Consider the following 26,890-nt stretch of genomic DNA (forward strand, 5'->3'; position numbering starts at 1 on the left):
CAGTAGAGACTATGCCAAGATGCGCCACATCTGTTCTTGTTCTGTGTGGCCTCTTTGTTTCCATTAAATTCCATATGTGTGACCAAATAAGTGAGGAAATCATATCTTGCTCTCTCTCTCTCTCTCTCTCTCTCTCTCTCTCTCTCTCTCTCTGTGTGTGTGTGTGTGTGTGTTAAGTGCCAATAGTTTCCAACCAAAATTCTGTACCATCTTAATCATCAATTGAATATGTGGTACAATATAAATATTTCAGAAATTGTGGATATCAATCTCTTCTACTTCCTATATATCCTTTCTTAAGAAACTATTGGATGTTATTATCCACCAAATGAGAGCAAAAATGAGAGAGAGAGAGAGAGAGAGAGAGAGAGAGAGAGAGAGAGAGAGAGATATGGGCTGGAGAAAACAGCATTAGAAAATGGTGAGGAAATTTCAAGGAGAGTGGTGATTAGAGCCCCAGAAGGATAGCTGTGCCCTGATGTAACTTGCCCCAATTAAACTATAGCATTTTAATAAAAATATGCTGTCATCATTATATCTTTTTTTCTAACTCAAGGACAGAGTGCTCAGGTGAACCTGATATGTTCTTGCCTCCACCATTTGATGGAAAAATCATTGCTCTTCTGTTCAGGTCCTTCTGCCTTGATTAACCAAGGACACCATTTCACCCTTTAGAGGTATTCTTTTCTCTCCCCAGGAGGAACCCAATATAAAAAACTAGAGCATCCTACTTTTCTGATCATATCTCTGACAAATTATCTATTACCAGGACACTTCATAGCCATACCAGTTGTCCCAACTGTCATAAACTTTTTGTTTCCTAACTCTCACTCATAACCGTGTTCATTTTTAGCCCAGAAAAACTCTTATAAACTCTTATAAAATAAGTTACACTCAATTCAACTTAACTTTTTTTTTTTTTAATTTCTTCATAAAACACTGGCAGCATTGCCTGTTTTTCAGAGCTAGGTTTATGGTTCATACTTGACTTTTCAAATCAAACAATGTATTGGAGTAGGATATAATAGGGGAGGCACTCATATATCTGTTAAAGTATTGATAATGTTAAATATTTAAGTGAAAATGCCTTCCGCTTCATCTGGATTTTGGGTGCTTCGAGCTCATTTCATTAGTATTATAAGTATTTTTTGTTAGTATTTACTAGTGTTTTTTGTTTTTAAAGGGATTTTAATATATATATATATATATATATATATATATATATATATATATATATATATATATTATTGATTTAGAGAGGAAGGGAGGGGGAGAAAGAGAAAGAAACATCAATGGTGAGAGAGAATAATTGATTACCTGCCTCCTGCACACCCCTACTGGAGATTGAGCCTTCAAGCTGGTCATATACACTTGAGTGGAATTGAACCTGGGACCCTTTAGTCCACAGGCCAATGCTCTATTAACTGAGCCAAACTGGCTAAGGTTATTAATATTTTTAAAGTAGGGGTCTGCAAACTTTTCCTGTAAATGGTCATACAGTAAAAGAAATATTTTCAGCTTTGTGGGTCATAACTACACATCTCTGTCACAACTACTCAACTCTTCTGTTGTGGTATGAAAGTGCTATGGGCATTACATAAACAACTGGATGGTTTTTGTTCCAGAAAAGGATATACTTATAGCCAAGAGAAATATAAAAATTCTTAACATCACTAATCATCAGAGAGATGCAAAATAAAACCCCATTGAGTTATTACCTCACATCTGCCAGAATGGCTATCATCAATAAATTAACAAATAGCAAGTGCTGGCCAAGATGTAGAGAAAAGGGAACCCTGGTGCATTATTGATGGGAATGCACAGTGGTGCCACTGCTGTGGATAAAAGTATGGAGTTTCCTCATAAAATTAAAAATGGAACTTCTATTTGGTGCACTGATCCTACTTCTTATAATATATCCTGAGAATCCCAAATCACTAATCAAAAAGAGTATGTGCACCCCTATGTTCATAGTAGTACTGTTTACAATAGCCAAGATCTGGAAACAGCCCAAGTGCCCACTGGTAGATAAATACATAAAAAGTTGTGGTACATTTACAGAATGGAATACTGCACTGCTGTAAAAAGGAAGGAACTATTACCTCTTGCAAAAACATAAATATTATAATGCTAAGTGAAATAAGCCATTCAAAGAAAGACAAATACCATACAATTTTACTTATCTGTGGAATCTAATAAACAAAATAAATTGATAAATAAAATATAACCAGAGACATGGATACATGGTACAGATTCACAGATGTCAGAAAGGAAGTGGGTGGGGTACATAGGATAAAAGAAGGTTAAGAGAATGACCAAGGGACATATATGCACAGCCCAAGGACACTGACAACAATGTAGTGATAGACAGAGTGAGGGGGAGGTGGTATATGGGTGAATGGAGGCAAAAGAGAGAAAATGGGAGGCATCTATAATAATGTCATAAATAAAAATAAAATTATAAAAAAGAAGCTATAAGCAGAGTAGCTGTCTCAGAGAAAGAGAGATCTGGTAGTATGAATGCATCACCTGAATTTCAACATTTTATTTTGTGGGAGACATGTTAGTTCAGAGCATGCATTACATTTCTTTGTTGTCTGGCACAGGGGTAGAAGAAAATACTAAGGATCATGAGAAAAATATAACTTCTTGAGTGTTGCCATAAAAGGGGCCTGCCTGTACATTTGAATTTGTGGAGCTAATTAAAAGCAGTCTCTTCGGAAATACATGCTGGAAAAAGAACATAGTTGTTATCACTAAATATGTCACTAGGGATTACTATTTTACTAGAAGCCTGGTGTATGAAAATTCATGCACTCAAGTGGGGGATGTCCCTCAGCCCAGCCTGCCTCCTCTCACAATCTGGGAGCCCTCAGGTTAGGAGGTAACTGGTGATCAGGGGAAGGTGATGCCCCATCATACCTCTGCTGCTGCCACAGCTGGCAGTACAAGCCTCAGATGGCCCTGGTTACCTGAGCCTTGGGTAGCCACCATCTGAGGCTTGCCTGTGCCTCAGGCTGGACTTGGGTATCTGGGAAGCTGACATCTGAGGCTTGGCCATGCTTCAAGCTGATCCTGGGCGGCTGGGGGGCTGAGGGGACTGGGAGACTGAAAGCAGGTGCACGGAGTGGCAGAGCTCACAGGCAGGCCAGGCCTTGCCATGTGCCTACTGCCCGGGTGGGGCTGAGGGGATTGGGAGCTGCAATCTTGGGGCTGTGGGTGCCGCCATCTTTGAAGACATAGCAGTCAATTAATATATTCCCTCCTTATTGGCTGTGGGCGCCACCATCTTTGCAATGGCCCGAGGGTCAATTAACATATCTCCTCTTTATTAGCTAAGATAGCATTTGAAAGTACAAGAGAAAATATTGTTCTGCAAACAGCACAAAGCATTTAATCTGTAGTCAGTCTCACTGTAGAATGTATAATTCTAGTAATGAGTGCTGACATGGACTCATTGGAGCCTGATTTAAAAATGCGTTATAAAATACAGGGGGAAAAAATGGTTTAAAGCATGAAATAAGCCTGTTGGTTAACCCATTGGATGGGAAACTTTCAAGTTCAGTATTGTTTTTGTCAAGCTCTTAGAAGTTTAGGAGGTATTTTGGAGAATGAACATTCCTGCTAGTAATTGTAGTTTGTTGTGAGGACTCAATTCCTGTCTCTGTGAGTCTGCTCTCTTTTTCTACTGATTCTGTCATATCAATTTGGACCTTCTCCCTGATGGGTGCTCGTGTTACAATGAAACTATAAATCTATTAATTAAAGATTATATTTAAAACTAGAGACCCAGTGCATGAAATTTATGCACGGGGATGTCCCTCAGCCCAGCCTGCACCCTCTCCAATCTGGAACCCCTTGAGGGATGTCCGACTGCCTAAATGGGCAGGCAGACATTCCTCTCACTATCTAGGACTGCTGGCTCCCAACTGCTCACTTGCCTGCCTGCCTGATCGCCCCGAACCACTTCTGCCTGCTAGCCTGATCACCCCCTAACTACTTCCCTTCCAGCCTTATAGATTCATAACTGCTCTGCTGCTGTCCTGATTGCCCCTAACTGCCCTCTCTTGCCAGCCTGATCGCCCCCAACTTTCCTCCTCTACTGACCCAGTTACCCCTAATTGCCCTCCCTTGGAGAACTGATAACCCCCAACTGTCCTTCCTTTCAGGCCTGGATCCTCCCAACTGCCCTCTCCTGCAGACCTGGTCCCCCCAATTGCCCTCCTCTCCCAGCCCGGTCACCCCTAACTGCTCTCCCCTGTTGGCCATATTGCCCACAATTACCCTCTCCTGCTGGCCATCGTGTGGTGGCCATCTTGTGTCCACATGGGGGCAGCCATCTTTGACCACATGGGGGCAATTATATTATGTCTTGGAGTGATAGTAAATTTGAATATTACTCTTTTATTAGATAGGATTATATGTGTCAAGATAGTCTTAGGAGTGAAATAATTTATTATTTTAATGATGGGTAATATGGGAGAGATCTATAAACATCTATCTGACTATAGAATAACTTGATTAGAAAACACAGATTTCCACCACATACAAAAGCAGACTGTCAAATTACAGCAGGGAGGGTAGGGAGATCTGGGGGAGATAAGAGATCAACCGAAGGTCTTGTATACATGCATATAAGTACAACTAATGGACACAAAACTCTGGGGAGGGAGGGTATGTATGGGAGAGGGGAGCAATGTTAAAACATGTACACAGATAATAATTTAATAATAAAAAAATAAAATAAAACAAAATAAAGCTTTTTTACCTAGAAAAAAACAAACAAAAAAAAAACCCCTAAAACCTGAACACCACCACCACCAAACTCTCTCATCTATAAGAATACACCATCAAATTATAGTAGAAAGTTTCTTCAGTTTTCAATTATTGTTTTTTTCTCTAAATGTTTTGGAGAAATGCCATATAGAAATTCGATTTTAAAAGTATGAAATCATTATGGTATCTCCATCAATAAACTGGTTTTATTTTGAATAGTTTAAAGATTTAAACAAAGTTATTTGACAACATTTGCTTTAAGGAAATGAGTTTTGTTGTTGTTTGTTTGTTTGTTTTTTATTTTTTAATTAGATTGTTGTGCCTAAAAATAAAGAGTTCTCACTCCTCTAAATATCTCTTTATTTCATAAATAAAGAAAGTGTAAGAAATGCTTACCTTAGAATGTTTATTTTGGATACTGGAAGATAAAAAATTATAAACTCATGCTTCAAAAATTTTCTTGAATCTAATCTCACTTTTGAGATTGCTTGTATTTCTTTTACTCATTTGGAGACACGCACAGTTGTTTTAATAAATTAAACATTATAGTAATTCTACAACTGCTGCAGTAATTGCTCATAGAAGAATGTTTCTCAAAATGCACTCAAGATTAATGACTTGAATCTTGTATTTGAAAGCATAGAAATGTATCATGCTATTTCTTATCGATAAGTAGAATAAGATGACTAAGTCACCGATATTTTTTATTTTAAAATCTATTTTGCCCTTCATCATGCTGTAGTGGTTAGAGTATAAAAACAAAACAAAATGAAACAAAACAAAAAACTTCCAGTCCTAGAGAAAGAATAATGTACTCAGCAGTGGTGGTGTAGAAAGAAAACAGCATTGGCATAAATATGTCTGCCTTATTGAAATACTAGAGGCCTGTTGCATAAAGAGATTCATGCAATAGGCCTTTTTTCTCTTGGCTTCCAGCACCAATTTTCCTTTGGCACCCGGGACCCAGGCCTTCGCTCCAGCCAGAGTCTGCCTTCTTCATCTTTGCTGCAGACTCCAGCTGAAATCTGCCATCTTTGTCTTTGCTGCAGACTGTGGCCAGAGTCTGCCATCTTTGTCTTCACTGCAGACTTGGGCTGGAGTCTGTCATCTTTGTCTTTGCTGCTTTGCTGCAGACTCAGGCTGGAGTATGCTATCTTCGCCTTTGCTGCAGACTCCATCAGTCTGCCATCTTCGTCTTTGCTGCAGACTTGGGCCAGCATCTGTAGTTTTGTCTTTGCTGTGGCACACCCCACCTGTAGATCCCTTTGTCTCCACTCTCCCTCTCATAACAGGTGTCCTGCTCTGCTTGGCCACTCTGCACCTGGAGCACCTGGGCAGCCACTACATTTGGCCTTCTAATTTGTATACTCACTCTGATTAGCCGTGAGCATAGTGGAGGTATAGTCAATTTACATGTTTGACTATTATTAGGTAAGATGCCTACCTTAATGAAAAAGGCCCATGGGACTTCCTCATTCTGATTCAAGTTTCCAGATAGAGGCTTTTGGAATCCATGCCATGCTCTGCATTGTCTTGCATGTGGCAGGCACTTTGTAAATATTGAATGAGAGTTAAGCCCACTGCTCATTGGTTCTCTACTCTGTGCCAGGTACTGCATTAAACAGTTTACTTCCATTATCTCATTTAATCTTACATATTGGCTCACTCCCATTTTAACAGATGAGAAAATGGAGGTACAATTAAGTACCTTGTCTGATGCTATAAAACTAGTCAAACCAATGTCTGTCTGGTCCCAAAGCCTGTGATCACTAGGATAGACTGCTGTTTCAGATGAAATTATCCTATATAATAAAGAGGTAATATGCAAATTGACCATCACTCCAACACACAAGATGGCCACCCCAATGTGGTCAAAGATGGCCATTCCTATATGGACACAGTATGGCTACCATAAGATGGCTGGGAGGGGAGGGCAGTTGTGGGCAATCAGGCCAGCAGGGGAGGCCCATGGGATCAGGCCTAAACAGGCAGTTGGACATCTCTCAAGGGGTCCCAGATTGGAGAAGGTGCAGGATGGGCTGAGTGACACTCCCCCCACCGTGCACAAATTTTGTGCACCAGGCCTCTAGTGAAAGAATAAATGGATTCATACTCTATCACTTCACTATTTTGAAGTTACTTAATTACCATTTGCTGGAACCTTTTCTCACATATACAAGTCTCTTCCCAAATTGATATTAAGATTAAAAAAACCAACATTCAGAATTTTGTTTTCTGATAAACTCAGCATGCAGTGTTTAGGAATGTTTTTCATTTAAATGTGGAGATGGCCTTTAATAGGCTTTCTGAGGAAGCAGAGGTGTGGAAGGGTGATGAGAACAGTGTTTTAAAGACCCAGTATTCAAAAGCTTTTCCCTTTCCAATACTGTTCAGAAACTGGCAAGGTTTAGAGATAATGTTATCATCTGGTCTGCTTTTCTGTATAAGATAATACTTCAGCTACTGTGAAAGGAAATTACTAAGTGTTTCTGTTAAAGTATCTTCTGAAACTTTTCTGGAAAGCTGCCATGGGCTAAATCTATTAGTTTACTGAGCTCTGAACCAGTTCCCATTTAGATTCATAAATGTCAGAGGACATTGACTAGAATAATAGCCATTTTTTCTCAGAATACTCTTTTAGACCCATTGTGCTACTTTGCATATTCCAAATAATCATCACTGCTGATATGTTTCCACTAAACTGAGCAGAAGTTTAACTGAGTAAACATTTTGCTTATTTAACATCATGAAAATTTAGTGTATAATAAACATATTCCATGGAAAAATCCATAGAAACATTCATAAGTGCTCTTATCACCTTCTGCTGGATTCTAAATTTATATTCCTCTATTTCAATGTCTCTTAATATCTACCCCATTCTCCCAGCTGCCCTAGTGCTAATATAAGAAATCTTTTTAATGCTTAGTTGTCTTCTGAATCAAGATCAGGTTGATTTTGCATTCAGAATATCAGAAGCTTTTTTTGATTTTTCCTTCCCATATCCATTGTACTGGTCTAGACCACTGTTGTTGTTCCTGTGACTACTACAACAGCCTTTTAATAGGTCTCCATATTTATATTCTTGCTATTTCTACAGCCCATTATCCACACTGAGGAGATCTTTATAAAATGAAAATTAGATGTTGTCACTGTTCTGCTTAAAGAACATTAGTGTGTGCTTAATGTTCATGGCATAAAGTGAAAACTCCTTACTATAGCATTCCAAGTATCTACAGTCTAGTTCTGACCCACCTATTGGGTTGTATTACTTGATACTGCTCCTCCTCCACTCTACCTCCAGCCTACGTACATAAGGTGCCTAAACATAGTGGATGTGCGGTTGGCATTTTCTCTGTTTTCCGAGTCCCGCATGGAAAATGACAGGTTCCTGAGTGGAGGAGCTGGGGATTAAGAAATTAGAGAAAGAAAGAAGAGAAATGGAGGCAGAAATAGACTCATCAAGCTGGGCGCTAGGTGGGCACCACCTCTCTGATGGAGAGGCAGTCACAGCCACCACAGACAACACACACATTGATTGCCAAAGGGGAAGTTTAAGGTCAAAAGGAGTTTTTGGTGTGCCCAGGTCCTATTCATCAAGACCTGGGTAAATTCCTCATTTTTTTTTTTTTTTTTTTTGGTACAAGGATGAGATTTATCACATCAAGACCTGGGTAAGTCAAGGTCCTATTTGTTCCTCATTCCAAGCACATGGAAAAAGATAAGAAATCAGTTCTGATAACAGGACTCTTTCAGTGCCCTCGGGCTCAGCTGATAAGAATTAAAAGAATGTCCATGTGCCTTCTCAGGTGGCTCTCTACACTGCACATGTGTCAAACACAAGGCCCGCGGGCCAAATCCGTCCCGCCAGGCCTTGCAATGTGGCCCGCACTGCGCTGTCATCACTGCACTCCGCTGCGTTTCCATCACAATGACAGTTTATGACTGTTCAGTAAACCATTCGGCCCGCGATTTAGGCTGGATTTTAGATTTTGGCCCCTTCTCTGATTGAGTTCTACACCCCTATGGATGGAATAAGAATTTTGGAATTGTGAAAACTAACTAATTTTAAATCCTGGCTTTGCCATTTACCAGCTATGTGCTTTTTGGTGAGCTAGCCAGGATCCCTGAGCCTCGCTATTCCCATCCATAAGAGTAGGGATAATGATATGTGTGCCTTAAAGGTTGTCAGGAAGATTAAATTAGATAATCTATACATATATTATATGGTGATTCTATTTCAGTATTATCCCATTCTGCATTGAGTTATAGGTGTTATTGACTTACTACTTATTTTATCTATGTTTTAAGTGCTACAGTAGATTGTATCTCAGCAGTGTCTGACATAATAATTGCTCAAAGATGTGTTGCATTGATTTGAAATAAAGTGACGGCCTAACCATTCACTAACTGAATTTTGTTAACTTTCTGAAGAACAAAGTGTGAGCCATCCATTGGGGTATTTATGTGTAATATATACAATACAAACTATTTTTGTTCATTTACCAAAATGCAGTGTAATAAATGATTTCTAATCATTCCCTTATATCAATTACCCCTAATGATGGTCATAGTTTTCTGAGTTCTTTGGATATTTTAAAAATATATTTATTGAACTTATTAGGGTGACATTGGCTAATAAAATTATATAGGTTTCAAGTGCACAATTCTACAATACATAATCTGTATATTGTGTTGTGTGTGCACCACTCCGAGTCAAGTCTCCTTCAATCACCATTTATTTTCCCCTATATCCTTATTCACATGTGTCTAAAGCCTTGGTTGTTCTCACCCACAATGATCAGAGATAAAAAGGAGTTGGTGGTTAGATGAGACCCGGAGAAATAGGTCAAAAACAGAGAGAGAGAGAGAGAGAGAGAGAGAGAGAGAGAGAGAGAGAGAGAGAGAGAGAGAGAGAGAGAGAGAGAGAGAGAGAGAGAGAGAGAGAGAGAGAGAGAGAGAGAAAGAGAGCGAGCGCCTGAACTTCCTGCATAGCTGTGTACGGAACTCACACAAACCCTTTCCTGATGGATGCTTTGGGATTAGGGTGTCTCACTGTAAATTGATGACTGAGTCCTAACATATCTTGAAACTCATATTTGGAAATCATGCCATAATGTCCCCTTGCTTAATGGGGTTAAGTGGAAACAATGCAATTATGCCTCTGGTCTTTACTGAACATCTCCTTGAGCTATTATTTCTCCTTCTCTCCCCTCCCCCCATTAAGAAGATTTTATGTAGACTATAAAGGTGGTAGAATTTGGAACTGGCTTTCTGCATACTATTTTCTGCTATTTCTTCAAGCCACCTCTGATTTTGCTGTTTAGGCTAATTATGTATTCATTTGGTAAAGGTTTCTGCATTGAGTTATAGGTGTTATTGGCTTGAGTTATAGGCTTGAGTTGCTTTGGCTACCTTCTTTAAGTGGTACAATTTTTATTTTATCCTTTAGCACCATCTGACCAAGCCATCATCAGCCTGCATTTCTCCATCTTAATAAAAATAACAAAGCAATACTTATGGAACTTTTATTATATGCCTGGCCTCTTCTGGGAATAGGCATTTTATCAGGCAATTCTTGCCACAACTTTATAAAAAAGGTTTTATCATCATCCCCATTTTTCTAATGAGGAAACAGGATTAGGGAGGTTGAATATTTGTCCAAAGTTATACAGCTAGGTGTGTTTGAACTGATGCCCTTTCCATCTTCTGAAAAGGTCGTCTTTCCACATCCAAGTTTATATCCCATATAATGATATTGAATATAAACTGTAATTAAAAAATAAAAATTTTAAAATGTTACATTGGAATTCAGAGGCCAAAATGTGGTTCTATTGTCTGTCTTCCTTGTGATCTCTTCCCTGAGACAATGAGTGCTGCATATCTACGGCATAGCTAATGTTTTTGGTAATAGAGTGGCAAGAAATATAAAAATAAACTCTAAATATATCAAAATGTTAGTATCACATGTTTTCCTCCTTTATTAATACATAACTTGCTCAAATGGAATAACTGTGTCACTAGCCCCTTGCATAGTGGTCATTATACTGTATATATATTAGAGGCCCAGTGCATCTGCATGGGTGGGGTCCAGCCAGCCTGGCCAGGGGGAGGCAACATGGGGGCTTCGCCAGCCTGCCTGCTGGTTGAACTCCTGGTTGAGGGGACAATTTGCATATTAGACTTTTATTATATAGGATATACACTGAGTGGCCAGATTATTATGCATTCAGAGATCATAATAATCTGGCCACTCAGTGTATACTAGAGGCCCAGTGCATACATTTCAGGCAATCAGGGTGGGCCAGGGGAGAGTGAGCACAAGAGGTTTGCTGGCTATGGGGGGTTGGCTGTTGGAGTGCACTGACCACCAGGGGGCAGCTCTTGCATTGATTATCTGCCCCCTGGTTGTCAGTGCATTGTCATAGCAACTGGTCAATTGGTTGTAACGTCACTTAGGTACTGGGAATAAAATAAGTTGATGCATTCAAAGAAAACACATATGACTTTATTCAGTTACTCATTAGCACAACAAATGTTCCTGAGAATCTACTATATTCCAGACCCTAGTCTAAGCTCTGCAAATAAATGAGTAAGCCAGGCACAATCCTTGGCCTCAAGGAATTTACAGGCAAATAAATTCCTACAGATTTAATATCACAATACATCAAAGATATAAAATATTGGTGGAATAAATTAAAAGTAATTGGAGAATATTTGTAAGCATAGGAGTGTGGGAGAGACCTTATGCAAGACTGAAAATCTGAAAAACTATGAAGAAAAGATATGAATGTATTTGATTGCATACATATCTGAAACTAAATGCATTGTAAAATGCATCATAATAAAAGTTTTAAAAAAGCATATAAACCTTTATAGACTAGGAAAATTTGCATGCGATACATGCTAAATCATTAATAATCCCAATGATTGACGAATTTCTACAAATTACTAAAATAGAGATAAAGAATATAGTAGAGCCCTAGCTGGCTTAGCTCAGTGGATAGAGCATTGGCTTGCAGACCAAAGGATCTTGGGTTTGATTCCAGTCACAGGCACCTTTCCTGACTGAGCCCTAGTCAGTAATTATGCAGGAGCCGATCAATCTATGTGTTTCTCTTACATTAATATTTCTCTCTGTCTTTCCCTCTTTCTAATCCACTCTTCCTAAAAATCAATGGAAAAATATCCTTGAGTGAGGATTTTATAAAAAGGATCTAATGGAAAAATAGGCCCATGACATTTATTTTTTAATTTAAAGAAAATAATATATTGCCAATAAATATATAAAAACATTCTCAAATAATCAAGGAAATGCAAATTAATAAAACAATGAAATGCCATTTCCCCCATTAGATCAAAAATAAAGAGTAACATCAATCCTGAAAAGGCTATGGGGCATAGGTACTCTCATACATTGCTGGTGATAAAGTGAATTGCTTCTTTTTTAGAAAATTAATCTGGCAATACCTATTTAAAAATGCATAACCTTCAGTTTTCTGGAATATAATTGACAAAAATAAAAGTCTTTGTGTGTACAAAGATGTTTATAGCAGCAAAATATCTGCATAAGCACCCTGGATGTCTATCCATAGAGGAATGGTTCAATAAATTATAGTAGATTTTACTATGGTATAATGGAACTATTAACAGCAACAAATTAAATCTCTAGAAGCTTATTTTTTCTTGTATATCTCTATACTGGTTGACTTACTATAAAAACTTGGTAATTATAGCACATATTATTGTTATAATAGGAGCCAATCAAATGCTGTGGGAATTCACAGGACGAGGCACCTATCCCAGTTGTAACACATCTAGAGAGGTTTTTTGGAGGATGTTATATCTGTGTTTACTCCTGAAAGTTGAGTGGGAGTTAGCTTGTGGGCTGGGGGTGGAGAGAGAGGAGCATTCTAAGCTACAGGAAACTGTAGATATGGAGGCTGAGAGAAAAGAGAACTTGACTGGATGGAGTTACTAAGACCTAGTTCTCACTGGAGGGGAAAGGTGAGAGTTAAATTAAGATAGAGAGGTCAATTGGTGCTAGATTACCATGTTACAAGGGGCCCTTATGTCATGTTAAGCTTGAATTTAATTATTATTAATAGTGGGAGCCACTTAGGAGTTATAAGCACAGAAGTGACATGATCAGGCTGTTCTCATAATTGCTGCTGTATTGATAAAGATTAGAAGGTGAGATGCTAGTGGACATGTCAAGAGAATACTGAAGTTGTGTAAGAAGATAGAACTTGACTGACATGGTGACAATGGAGAACAGGGAGAACTGCATAGGTTCAATAGATATTTATGGCGCAGAATTGACAGAACTTGCTGATTGATAAGGTTGAAAAAGAAAGGAGGCTTCCCATCAGGATGCCTTACTGTTTGGCTTGAGCTATTGGGTTAAAAGAAAACAGAGAAACTGATTTTTTGACTGTTTGTTCAGTTTTGAGTAACCCTTGGTGGGGACATCACTTGGACTGCCAGAAGTTGACCTGCTTGGCCCAAGAACCTGGCCTCTGACTATGGTGCCACCCTCTGGTCTGTTTTTTAGTAACTTCATAACTATGTGTGCCAACCATGAAATCTAGATTGTCCTCTAATTTCTAGTCAAGGATGTGTAGATGACTCTGGAGTTCAAGGCCCCTTGGCTGTCCTGAGCTGGGTCTCAGGGCCAGAACTAGGTTCTTTGGGGCCTGAAGATTATACAATTTTTGGTATCTCTTTCTTAATAAGATCATAAATTTAGAAATGAACATGAATGTTGACTTACAATGAGAAGATGAAATAACCCAAATGATTCTGTAATGGTGAACACATGAAATGATGCAATTGGCAAAGTACATATAACATACAACATAAAGGGTGAACCTAATGAAAACAATAATAGAAGAAACTGAGCTGCGATGGGGTGAGGGAGTATATAGGAATCCTGTACTTTCTGATCAATTTTTAGTTAAAATACTACTCTAAAAATCTATTAAAATAAAATAAGTCAGTCTTTCTTGTAACATGGTTCATCAAAACTTGATTTTACTATTGATAATTGGATGTATCAAATTTGAAAGTTCACAGACAGCAGTTCATATATCGTCTAGTTATGCAGCAATTCTGATAAATTCAATATTACCAAAATGAAAAATATGGCACATTTCTAAATGAATACACTGACTCAACCCAAGAAGATAAATCTCTACTTTGAGTGGACATAGATAAGAATCATATCCTTCCCTTACAATGTATAATAGATGCCCTGTCTACTTTATTGTATTATGAACACAAGCAATATATAAACAAATATTTGCAATGGAAATCCTGCTTTGACCTTCCTTAGCTACCCTTACTTTCATCTTCTGTGTAGTTTATCTGTTGGTTAATCAGGGTCAAGGCCCCAAAAACTATGGCAGTGGTCGGCAAACTGCGGCTTGCGAGCCACATGCGGCTCTTTGGCCCCTTGAGTGTGGCTCTTCCACAAAATACCACCTAAGGGCTCGCACATACACTGTGATTGGAACTTATTGGCCCACGAGCAGAAGTTGGTTTGCTACTCTCAAAAGGAATTTCAATTGTTGTACTGTTGATATTTGGTTCTGTTGACTAATGAGTTTGCTGACCACTGAACTATGGCATTGCCAATAGGCTAGGATTCCAGGCTGAGCAACTAACCAAAACTGAAGAATACAAACCGAAATAGAATTGTAGCTTATAAATTTACCAACTTAGTAATAGAGTGAGTGTGGAATAGAGAAAACTCTGCCTCAGTGTGTCTCCCTGGCCACCCAGAGTTTCACCCTTGGAAAGGTTCTGGGCCCTGAGCCTTACTAGTAAGGAGGTGGCTTAAAGACTCAGACAGGGCTGACATTTATGTCTTGTCTCCTAGTCTGATTAGCAACAAACCCTTTGCACCTCAAACTTCTTTCATTTTCTTGCTGTATCTGTCTTTAACTTTTCTGTATCTATTGCATTCTAACTATATCTATGTCATCTCTAGTTCAAGATTATTTTATCCTTTGTCAGCTGTCTCATAGATTTCCAGGACTGGAAGCTTTGCAATTAGCTGAACTTCTCCAGAAGTCTTGAATAGCATTTGCAATATTCTCCATACCTGTCTCTACTAGACAGTCTGGTGATAAAGGCATTGACTACATCACAAAGCAGCACTTAACATAGGGGAACAATTTCAAATCGGAGATTTCCTTGTTCAAAACTAAATCTGTCTCCCTGAGACTTTTTTAGAGTCCTCCATATTTGCTGAATGACACCATCCAAAACAAGGAACAGAATAAGTTTGTTCCTTCTCTCACATGATAGCCTTTCAGGGATTTGAAGACAATGCTTTCATGTCTGCACACTTTCAGGTTAAACATCCTAAGGCCTTTATATGGCTTCTCATATGTTTCATCCCTTCACCATCTGAGTGTCTACTCTCTAGGCATGTGTCGCTTAAAGGGTTCTGCCCAGAGATGAGCCCACTGCTTCAGTGGCATACAGGAAGTGGATCTGGACCATCTATTATTATGAATGAACACTTTTATTAATGCAGTTGAACTCAGATTTGCCCTTCTAGCCATCACACAGCATTTCTCATTTCTACTGAACTTGTAGAGAATGAAATCTCCTGTCATCTTTGTACATGCTGTTACTAAACCATATCTCTCTTATTCTGGTGTCTTTTGAAATTCTATATTTAATCATTATGTGTATCCCTCCCATCATTCCTGATTGGTAAGAACTTTGAGCACCTTGACTCTCCCATTTGCTGCTATTCCTTCATATCATCTATGATTTTACTGTTTAAGCCAATTATTTATTCATTTGGTAAAGGTGGGGCATAGGCTTGAGCTGCTTTGGCTACCTTCTTCAAGCAGTACAATTTTTATTTAGTTCTTTAGCACCATTTGACCAAGCCATCATCAGCCTGCATTTCTCCATCTTAATAATAGTAACGAGGCAATATTTATAGAACTTTTACCATATGCCTGGCCTCTTTTGGGAATAAGTATTTTATGACAGTTCTTGCCACAACCTTCTAAAAAGGGTTTTATTATCATCCCCATTTCTCAGATGAAGAAACTTGTGCTTCAAGTGAAATGAGGAAGTATGGGATGGTTTTGAGCAGAGGAATGGCATGATATGGCCTATATATTTTAAAAAAAATCTAATCTTATCTAATCTGTTATGTTGAGAGTACGGTATGGGAAACATGTGCAAAGTTTTGGAGTTCAATGGACAAGGTCATATTTTAAGGAATGGAAGATGGATGGAGAGTCAGAGAAGGCAAATTATTTTCATAGCTCAATTTAAAGAGGAGAGTCAGAGGAGGCTAAGGTTTCTCATAGCTCAACCCAAAAGGGATACCTTATAATATACTCACAATTGGGAAGGCAACTTAAATCCTATATATAGGATATTATATTATAATTAACTGATTTTATCAGCACCAGGTTAGCTTTATTTTTATTTATTTTTTCAATTACAGTTTGCATTCAATATTATTTTATATTAGTTTCAGGTTTACAGCATAGTGGTTAGACAATGATATACTTTACAAACTCTTCCCCCTGTTATTTCTCGTACCCACCTGATACCGTACACAGTTATTACAATATTATTGACTATATTCTCTATGCTGTCCTTTAACTCCCTATGACTATTTTATAACTACCAATCTATATTTCTCAATTCCTTCACCTTTTTTCACCCAGACCCCAACACCTTCTTCTTTCTGACAACCATCAGTTTGTTCTCTGTATCTGAGAGTCTGTTTCTGTTTTATTTGTTCATTTATATTGTTCTTTAGATTCCACATATAAATGAAATCCTGTGGTATTTGTCACCAGAATAGCTTTAGTTCACAAAAGACTTCAGGCACCCTAATCCTGGGAGTACTTTTCCCCTTTGTCACTAGAAGGCACTTGTGAGTTCTTCTCATTTCAAAACATTTACTCTAACAGCATTTACACTAGATGGCGCTCAGGCCATTTCTCCCTAGACTGTTTTCCCCCCAAATAACTATTTACAGGTAAGCCTAGCTATTTGTGCACAAAGACCTCTGAGAAATTTGTCAATATTCAGTCGTCAATATTCAGTTCTGGTAAAACAATCACTTCTATTATGACCACTTTTCTGTTCAATATTGAATAATACATGCCCATTGTGTAGTGATTCTGAGTCATATTCCAAATTTAGCTTATATCCAAGACAAATTCCAGTTTATCTTATTAAGACTGAGGAGAGTCCCCCATCCTAAGTCTACCCTTTGCTATTGAGATTGGGTAGATGGTGTGGTCTCCATGCCTGAGTCCCATAGTCCGAGGAGTTCCCACAGCAGTGATAGTCTCTCTCAGTCCAGAGAGTCTGGTCTGCCAGCCCCTGCTGCTCTTGTGGGGATTTAACTGTCACTCACTCACTCACATACTCACCACACACATCCACATACTCTCCTTTCATCCCCTCACTCACTGATTTGCTCTCCCTCACCTCCATCCTGCCATTCGCCATCAAGAATCTCCTTACAGTTTTTTAATCAACTCATCTACTGATGGGCACTTGGGCTGTTTCCAAATCTTAGTTATGGTGAATTGTGCTGCTATGAACATAGGGGTGCATATATCCTTTCTAATTGGTGTTTCTAGTTTCTTGGGATATATTCATAGAAGTGGGATCACTGGGTCAAATGGAAGTTCCATTTTTAGTTTTTTGAGGAATCTCCATACTGTTCTCCACAGTGGCTGCACCAGTCTGCATTTCTACCAGCAGTGCACGAGGGCTCCTTTTTCTCTGCATCTTTGCCAGTACTTGTTGTTTGTTGATTTGTTGATGATAGCCTGTACCACAGTTTTTTTTTAATCCACTCATCTTCAGATGAGCACTTAGGCTGTTTCTAAATCTTAGCTATTGTAAATTGTACTGCTATGATCATAGAGGTACATATCTTCTTTCTGGTTGGTGTTTCTCATTTATTGGGATTTATTCCTAGGAGTTGGATTACTGGGTAATATAGCAGTTCAATATTTAGTTTTTTGAGAAAACTCCACTACTATTTTCCACATTATCTGCACTAGCCTGCAGTGTATGGGGTTCCCTTTTCTCCACATCTTCACCAGCACTTGCCATTTGTTGATTTTTTTTTTCATGATAGCTATTCTTACTGTGTGAGGTGGTACCTCATTGTTGTTTTGATTTGCATCTCTTTGATGATTAGTGATTTTGAGTATTTTTTTCATATACCTTTTGGCTTTTTTATGACTGCTTTTGATAAGTGTCTATTTAGGTCCTCTGCCCATTTTTTTTTATTGTATTGTTTATGTTCCTTTTGTTAAGTTGTGTGAGTACCCTATAAATTTTGGAGATTAAACCCTTATCAAATGTCACATTGGCAAATATGTTCTCCTATGCAGTGGACTTCCTTGTTACTTTGTTGATTTTTTTTTTTTTTTTCTGTGCAGAAGTTCTTTTTTAAGGTAGTACTATTTGTTTATTTTATCTTTATTTTGTCCTAGGAGATATGTTGGTAAGCATACTGCTACAAATTATATGTGATACATTGCTGCCTATGGATTTTTTTAAAAGTATCTTATGGTTTCCAGTCTTACATTTAAGTTTTTTATCCATTTCTCATAAGAACGGAACATGACAGGGATTCCCACTTTCACCACTCCTGTTCAACATAGTACTGGAAGTGCTATCCATAAAGACCAGACAAGAAGAAGAAATAAAAGGCATCCAAATTGGAAAAGAAGAAGTAAAACTGTCTTATTCACTGATGACATGATATTGTACATAGAAAACCCTAAAGACTCCATTAAAAAAAAAAAAACTACCTGATTTAATTAATGAATTCAGCAAAGCAGCAAGATACAAAATTAACACCCAGAAATCTATGGCATTTTTATACACCAATAATGAACTCACAGAAAGAGAAATGAAAACAAACAATCCCATTTACCATTGCACCAAAAAAAAAATTAAGGAGGTAAATACTTGTACTCAGAAAGCTACAAGATGTTGAAAAAAGAAATAGAATAAGATGTAAACAAGTGGAAGAATGTACCATATTCATGCATTGGTAGAATCAACTTCATTAAAATGTCCAAACTACCTAAAGCAATCTATAGATTCAATGTAATCCCATTAAAATGCCAATGATATATTTCACAAACCTCCAAAAATTTATATGGAATTAAAAAAGACCCTAAATAGTTGCAGCAATCATAAGAAAAAAAAGAAGAAAATTGGAGGGATCACAATAGTAGACATCAAGTTATGTTACAAAGCCACTGATCTCAAAACAGCATGATACTGGTGCAAAAAACAGACATATAGATCAATGGAACAATACAGAGAACCCAGAAATCAACCCAAACCATTATGCTCAATTGATATTTGACAAAGGAGGCAAGAGCATACAATGGAGTCAAGACAATCTCTTCAATAAATGGTGTTGGGAAAATTGAACTGATACATGTAAAAAAAAAAAAAAAAGAAACTTGACCACCAACTTACACCATAAACAGAAATAAAACTCAAAATGGAAAAAAATACTCAGTGACACATTTTAAATGGATTCTGCAGGTTCTAGAGGTGGCTTATCTTAAAGAAGGCTTTTCAACCCAACAAAGCAACCTTAATTTTCTACCAGCAAAGCTGTCTGTAATTCATTCCCTAATCCAAGAAACATTTCAGAGACCAATCTTTTAAGAGTTAGGCACTGAAAACAACACAGTCAACAATAGATTCCTGACAACCATGATTTTGTAGTCTAGCAAAGGATATAGACATTGAACAATTTCAGTAATCATGAGTTTTATGTTACGGAAAACACAGGGTGCCATGAGGAAATATAACAAGGATTATCACCTAATATGGGTTTAGGGAAACTTTCTCAGAGGAAATTACCTTGAACTGAGATCTAAGTAATAAATAGGAATTGGCTGAGTAAAAATATCAGCACAGAAGGAATGAGTGGGTTAGATTTTAGGCAAAGAGTCAGTGTGTATAAAGGCCCTAAAGCAATAGAGAAAATGACATCTAGAGGAAATAATGAACAACATAAACAGACCCAGAGAAAGAGAACCAGCGATCAGACTCTCAAAGCTCAGAGGTAAAGTAAGGGAGGATGGGGGTAAGGGGAAGAGATCAACCAAAGGACTTGTGTGCATATATATGGGCCTAGCCAGTGCTCATGGACAATGGGGGGGGGGGGGCGGCATATCTAGGTAGGGGTTTGGAATGGGAATGGGGGAGTAAGGACAATTATGTGAGACTATAATCAATTTTAAAAAATCAATAAAATATATTTTTTAAAAAAGAGAGAGAGAAAATGACTGTTTTAGGACTTAAGTATTTTCAGTGCAGCTAGAGCAGAGAGAGTAAGAGGGGAAAAGAGAGGTGGGTCATAGGAGATGATCAGATCCTCATGTGCCTATAGCTAATGTTAGGAGCATTTCTCAGGATCTGTCAAGTAAACAGGAAGAAAGTAACCCAGATTTATGATTCTACTAGTGGTGCACAAAATTCGTGCATGGGAGGGGGCGGTGGACAGGGTTCCTCAGCCCAGCCTGCACTCTCTCCAATCAGGAACCCCTGTTGGATCGGGCCTAAACCGGCAGGCATCCCTCACACAATCTGGGATTGCTGGCTCCTTACCACTCATCTGCCTGTCTGCCTGATAACCCCTAACCCTTCTGCCTGCCTGTCTGGGAACCCCTTACTTCTCTGCCTTCCTGATCACCCCTAACTGCCTCTGCCTGCCTGATTGCCCCTAACTTCCCTCCCCTGCCGGCCTGATCTTGCCCCCAACTGCCCTCCACTGCTGACCTGATCTCTCCCCCAATGGCCCTCCCCTGCCTGCCTAATCTCACCCCCAACTGCCCTCCCCTGACAGCCTAATCTTGCCCCTAACTTCTCTACCCTGCCAGCCTGATCACCCCTGTCTCTGCTTGCCTGATTGACCCTAACTGCCCTCCCCTACCTGCCTGATCTATCCCCCAACTGCTCTTCCCTGCCGGCCTGGCCTGATCTCACACCTAATTGCCTCTGCCTGCCTGCCTGATCACCCTCATCTGCCCTCCCCTGCCAGCCTGATCTCACCACCAACTGCCCTCTCCTGCCAGCCTGATTGCCTTTAGCTGCCTCTGCCTTGGTCCTCACCACCATGGCTTTGTCTGAGAGGAAGTTGGATGTCTGGAAGATGGCCTGTCGACCTGGTCTAATTAACCTATTAGTCTTTTATTACTATAGATAGATTATATAGAATATGATTGCTTAAATGGGGGGAGCCTTTTTCAGCAGGAGGAGATGCTCTTGGCAGACAAAAACTCATAATCCCTATATCTGGACTGATAGCCAGCCATATGCACTATAATACCAAACTGGTCATGAAAAAATTGAGCTGTTTTCTTACACCTTACACCAAACAGCTGTTGCCTTTAAAACCCCTCCTCAGCCCCCACCTTAGGTTCTGCCTTCACAGTTCACCCAAATTAGGTTCTGATTGGGTTGGTTTCTATGGCAGTCAGCATCTCTGGGCCTATCTCTGGGTTTGATCGGAGAGGTGGAGCTGATCAGCAGTCCCTGCAGAGGCCTTTAGAGAAAAAGAGGTGCAGCTGCTAGCAAAGCTCAGAGAGAAAGAGTGGCAGGGGCTGAATAACAGCTGTCATATATGCTGTGGATCAGACCCTGCCTCTCTCTCTCTGGGCCTCTCTCCAGGCCTGATCCACAGCCCTCTTGGCAGTCAGTGCTGGGTTGCCACATCCACAGTGGTGGCAGTCAGTGTTGGGTCGCCACAGCAACCCAGCACTGATTGCAAGACTGACTTCCAGTGTTCGGTCAAGCTTTCAGTTATTATGGACCCTGGGATTTTATATATAAGGTTTATTAATTTAACTTAACTTGTATTTCTGTTGTGGTTCTCATTTTAGCATATACCAATAAATCCTATATAATAAAAGGCTAATGTGCAAATCAACTGAATGGCAGAACTGCTGGTCACTATGACACACACTTCAGAAGCCAACTGGCCCTATACGACCCCAATTGCCCCCTGTCCCAACTTCCAGCAGCCTTTCCCCACAGCTGGCCCCACCCCTGATTACCCCCACACTGGGCTCAGCATCTGAGTCCCCCTGGGCCACTTGGTCTCCCCACAACTACAGTGCCCTGGAACAGATAGCCCACAAGATTGACCTGGCCAAGGTTACCCACGGCAAGTGTTCCAACCTCATAGTGCCTGACCAGGGGGCCCGGAACTTCCACATCCTGCTGCTGGACAATGTCAACTTCAGCTTTCCCGCAAGGGCAAGCTCCTTCTATAGTGCATGGGTCATGTAGCCCAGACTGGCCAATGTGGCACAGCCTACTACTTGGTAGCCCCAGATGAGGCCCCTTACTTGCTGCACCTGCACCTGTTCCTGGGCTGTGCCCTCACCTCGCCAGCCACCATAGGGAGCCCTCAGTTACAGTTAGCATGGACAGTGTGCTGGTCTGGGTGCCACAGAGCATAGTGGATGGTGAGGACTGTGGCCTTCAGAATATCTTGGAGGCATCATTGGAGCTGCCAGCTTGGGCACCACAGCTGACAATGCCCAGCAGCAGTATGCATGCTGGTGGCCAGCACCCTTGCCATAGTCCAACAAGTTGGATAAGAAGCTGTACCTACAGGGGCTGGGCCTGCATCCCATCTTCAGTTCAAGTTTCAGGGAAGAGAAGCTGCAGCAGCTGAGGCTGGTGGACAGCATCAAGCAGTACCGTTTGTGGGCGACCATCTTTGAGATCAACACCTCCAATTGGTACCTGAGCAGCCAGGTGATGTGGGCCAAGCATCAGAAGGACTGCAATGCCATTGCCAGCTTCCAGTAGGGCCAGCAGGAGCAGCAGGATGGCCTGGCTGGCCAAGCCCTAAGCTTCCCAGCAGGGAGGTAGAGCAGCCTGGGAAAGAATAAGAGGAGGAGGAGGAGGAGGAGGAGGAGGAGGAGGAGGAGGAGGAGGAGGCAGGAGAGAGCATGGAGGATGTCTTCACAGAGGCTATGGACTGGCAGCCATGACTTGAGCAGGGAGCCAAGAGGTGGAAGGAGGTGGCAGGGCCACTGGACCAGGATTTCTATGTCCCCTATCAGTCCAAGGACTTCAACAGTGAATGGGGCCTGAGCATTGGAGGGGACAGGGGTACCTTTGAGCAGCAGGTGGCTAGTGCTGCCCTAGACCTGATGGGGGATGAGGTCTAGATCCTGACCAGGGGCTGACAGCAGCTCAAGTGGGATGGGACTGTAGGAAGAAGCAGTTTGTGGAATAGTCAGGACAGTAGGACAAGAAGAAGATCAAGACAGAAAGTGATGGCTACATCATCAGCTTCTACAAGTGGGACCTCTACCAGAAGTGGAATCAGAAACAGAAAATCACCATATGCTCAATGCCTGAGCCCGAGTAGGCTGCCAGCAGTAGGCCTTGTCAGTGGTGCTGTTTCAGCCCAATCCAGTCAGGGCATTTGTAGGAGGCAACAAATTCATGTGTCTTTCTCACATCCATGCTTCTATCTCTGTCTCTCACCTTCCCTTGTACTCTAAAAATCAATGAAAAATATCCTCAGGTGAGGATTAACAAAAATATGCATACATACACACCTATACATAAATACATGAATATTGGGTGGCAGAGGGAGGGGCCACACAGATGCATGCATTTCTTACACCGGGACTCTAATATATACATTTGTGTTTCAGTACAGGTAACTGGATTCTAGTAAATGAACACCAAGTCATAAGCAGGTCATACAAGAAAAAGCACCTAATCTGGCTCTGAACCTAAGCAACACCTGCATTAACTGCTTCTAACAATAGTGATTACTCCCCAAAAGCCATATCCAAACAGTACAATAGTATTGGTACTGAAAGATAGTCCTTTATCAGATGCTGGATTCAGAGCCTAACAAACCAGAGGAGAAATGATTTACCCAGGGGCATATTTTGCCATACTTGCTGATCTAATTCTTGGTACATATTTGCATTAGAATGTGGAACATGGGAATCTCTGTGTTCTTCCATAGATCCCCAGTGTGCAAACAAATGTGAATTGCACACAGCTAATCACTTTCATGTGTTGCAAGCAGCATAAGCATCTATGCTGACATATCATGAAAATAGTTTCCCCCATGCTGACAATGCCTGACAGGTGAGAAACACTGATAGAAAATAAAAAGCAAAAAACAAACACTAAACCTCCATTTCTTTCTATCACATCCAACAATTATTGGTATAGTCAAGCACAGCATTAATTCTAAATATGGATCACCTTGATATTTAAAGTCTCATATTGCTTTAAGATTAAGTGGCTTTAGAGTGAAAAATCATTGCTATGGTAACATTATCCACAATTTTAAAAAAATGCATGTCAAAGCAAGAATCCATTCATATATATAATATATGCTAAGTGTCCAACCAACTGACTGGTCGCTATTACGTGTACTGACCACCAGGTGACAGATGCTCAATGAAGGAGCTGCCGAGCTGCAGTGATTTGGCAGCAGTTGTTCTCTGGTGACTCACCCTGAAACCAGAGAGGAGGGAGACTGATCCCTTGCCAGGCCCTGCGATTCCACATTTGGCTTTGGGTTATGTTGCTCGGGCACTGTCGACCCCCCAAATCTGTTTTACTACACACTTGCATTTGCATTCCACAACCTATATGACAGAAACTTTGCAGAGTGCCCTCTCCCACTCCAGGACCTTTTGGGTGATGTTGAAGAGCCAATTTCAGCCTAATTCACGCAGGCCAGGCCTAGGGACCGCACCTGCTGGAGGGGTCCTGCTCACTCCGCAGATGCTGGGGAGGGACTACAGGAGGTTGGCTCCAGGTCTTGTCTGGTCCATCTTGCGCAGTCATGCCTGAACAGTCAACTTCTAATTAATTTCCTTTTAATGTGCATAAATCCATGCACCGGGTCACTAGTTAATAATAAGAAAATAAAATGAGAGAACTGTGGTATTCAAAAGCATTGATTCCTGGCTGGGATGGCTCAGTTGGTTAGGAATCATCCTTTGCAATGAAAGGTTGCTGGTTCAATTCCCAATCAGGACACATTCCAGGGTTGAGGGCTTGGTCCCCAGTAGGGGGCATGCAAGAGCCAGCAGAATGATATTCTCTCTCACATGAATGTTTCTATCCCTCTTCATTCCTCTCAATCAAAAAATATATTTGAAAATATTTAAATAAAAATAAAAAACCACATTGAATAGTTTCTATTTTTATTTCTTTAAAAGTACATAACCATACATAGAATATAAATTTTAGATTGAATCAAAGGATTCTGATTTGCTCAGCTTGAAGGGCGAGCTTTGTTTTTTAAGAATAAACATTCTTTTTGCTTTTTTGCACCTACTGATTTTATTTTATTTATTATTTTTAAAAATATATATTTTATTGATTTTTTACAGAAAGGAAGAGATAGAGGGATAAAGAGTTAGAAACATCAATGAGAGAGAATCATTGTCCAGCTGCCTCTTGCACACACCCTACTGGGGATATGCCCGCAACCAAGGTACATGCTCTTTACCGGAATCAAACCTGGGACCTTCCAGTCCACAGGCTGACGCTCTATCCACTGAGCCAAATCGGTTTCGGCGCACCTACTGATTTTAATAAAGGTCACAACATTTGGAAATATATTTGCTCTTTTAATAAGAACAAGATTCCTTTTTAAAAAAGGAGATCTGCTTTTAACTAAACAGAAAGAGGTTTTGTTGTAAACACAGGCTGAAGTTAGATTGACTTCATTCTTTCTTCAATTTTCGGTTTATAAAAAAAGGGAGCAACCCAAGCCATTATGCTCAATTAATATTTGACAAAGGAGACAAGAGCATACAATGGAGTAAAGACAGTCTCTTCAATAAATGGTGTTGGGAAAATAGGACAGATACATGCAAAAAAAAAAAATGAATCCAAGTCCAGAATGAACTCCAATGATTCTGATCCTGGCCATGCGTGGCTCCCACCAACCCATGGCAGCCAAACTTCTTGGTGTTGAAGCTCTTCAGTGACACTTGAGTGGTGCAAAGATTCCACTGCACATGACCTAGGCCCATGCAACTTGACTTTTGAACCTTCTGGTGATAGAATGGGGAGACTGCACAATCCCCAGAGGAAAGAAAATCAGACTATCAAATGATTTCTCAACAGAAACACATCAAGTTAGAAGGGAATGGAATGAGGTATACAAAGTGATGCAAAGCAAAGGATTGAATCCCAGAATAATCTATCAAGCGAGAATATCAATCAAAATAGAAGGAGGAAATCAGAAGCTTTACAGACAAAAAAATGCTAAGGGAGTTTATCACTACCAAGCCAGCCATGCAAAAAATACTAAAGGGAATGCTGTAAAAAGAAGAAATAGAAAGGGAAGAAGGAACATAGGCCCAAAGTACAGACATGGCTACAAACAAGTACCTATCAATAATAACATTAAACATAAATGGATGAAATGCTCTAATCAAAAGACATCCAGTGAGTGAATGTATAAGAAAACATGACCCTTATATATATATATGCTGTCTATAGGAGACCCACTTCAGAAGAAGGGACTCACACAAGCTGAAAGTGAAGGGATGGGAAAATATCTGTCAGGCAATTGGAAATGAAAATATGTTGGGGTAGCAATACTTCTATCTGACAAATAGACCTCAAAGTGAAGACCATAACAAGAGACAAGAAAGCCCACTTCAAATTCTAAAGGGATCAATACAACAAGAGAATATAACTCTGGTAAACAATTATGCACCCAAATGCAGGAGCACCCAAATACATTAAAAAGCTTTTGAAAGATATCAGGGGAGAGATTGACAGGAACACAATCATAGTAGACTTTGATACCTCATTAACATCACTGGATAAATCCTCTAGACAAAAATTAGCAAAGAAACATCAATCTTAAATGATGCACTAGATCAGTTGGACTTAATTGACATCTTTAGAACATTCCACCTCAAAACTTGAATATATGTTCTTCTTAAGTGCACATGGAACATTTTCAAAGATAGACCACATATTGGGTCACAGGCTGTCTTTCCAAATTCAAGAGGATTGAAATCATATAAAATATCTTATCAGGTCACAATGGCATAAAATT

At 39.9% G+C, this 26,890-nt stretch overlaps 1 pseudogene; it reads left to right on the forward strand.

Moving 5' to 3' along the window:
• Window positions 1-23,372, forward strand: part of LOC118721906 — a 56,979-nt pseudogene extending 33,607 nt beyond the window's left edge.
• The last annotated feature ends 3,518 nt before the right edge of the window (window positions 23,373-26,890 follow it).

The sequence above is a fragment of the Pipistrellus kuhlii genome, unplaced genomic scaffold (assembly GCF_014108245.1).
Source record: "Pipistrellus kuhlii isolate mPipKuh1 unplaced genomic scaffold, mPipKuh1.p scaffold_m20_p_19, whole genome shotgun sequence".
In the NCBI taxonomy this organism is placed as follows: domain Eukaryota; kingdom Metazoa; phylum Chordata; class Mammalia; order Chiroptera; family Vespertilionidae; genus Pipistrellus; species Pipistrellus kuhlii.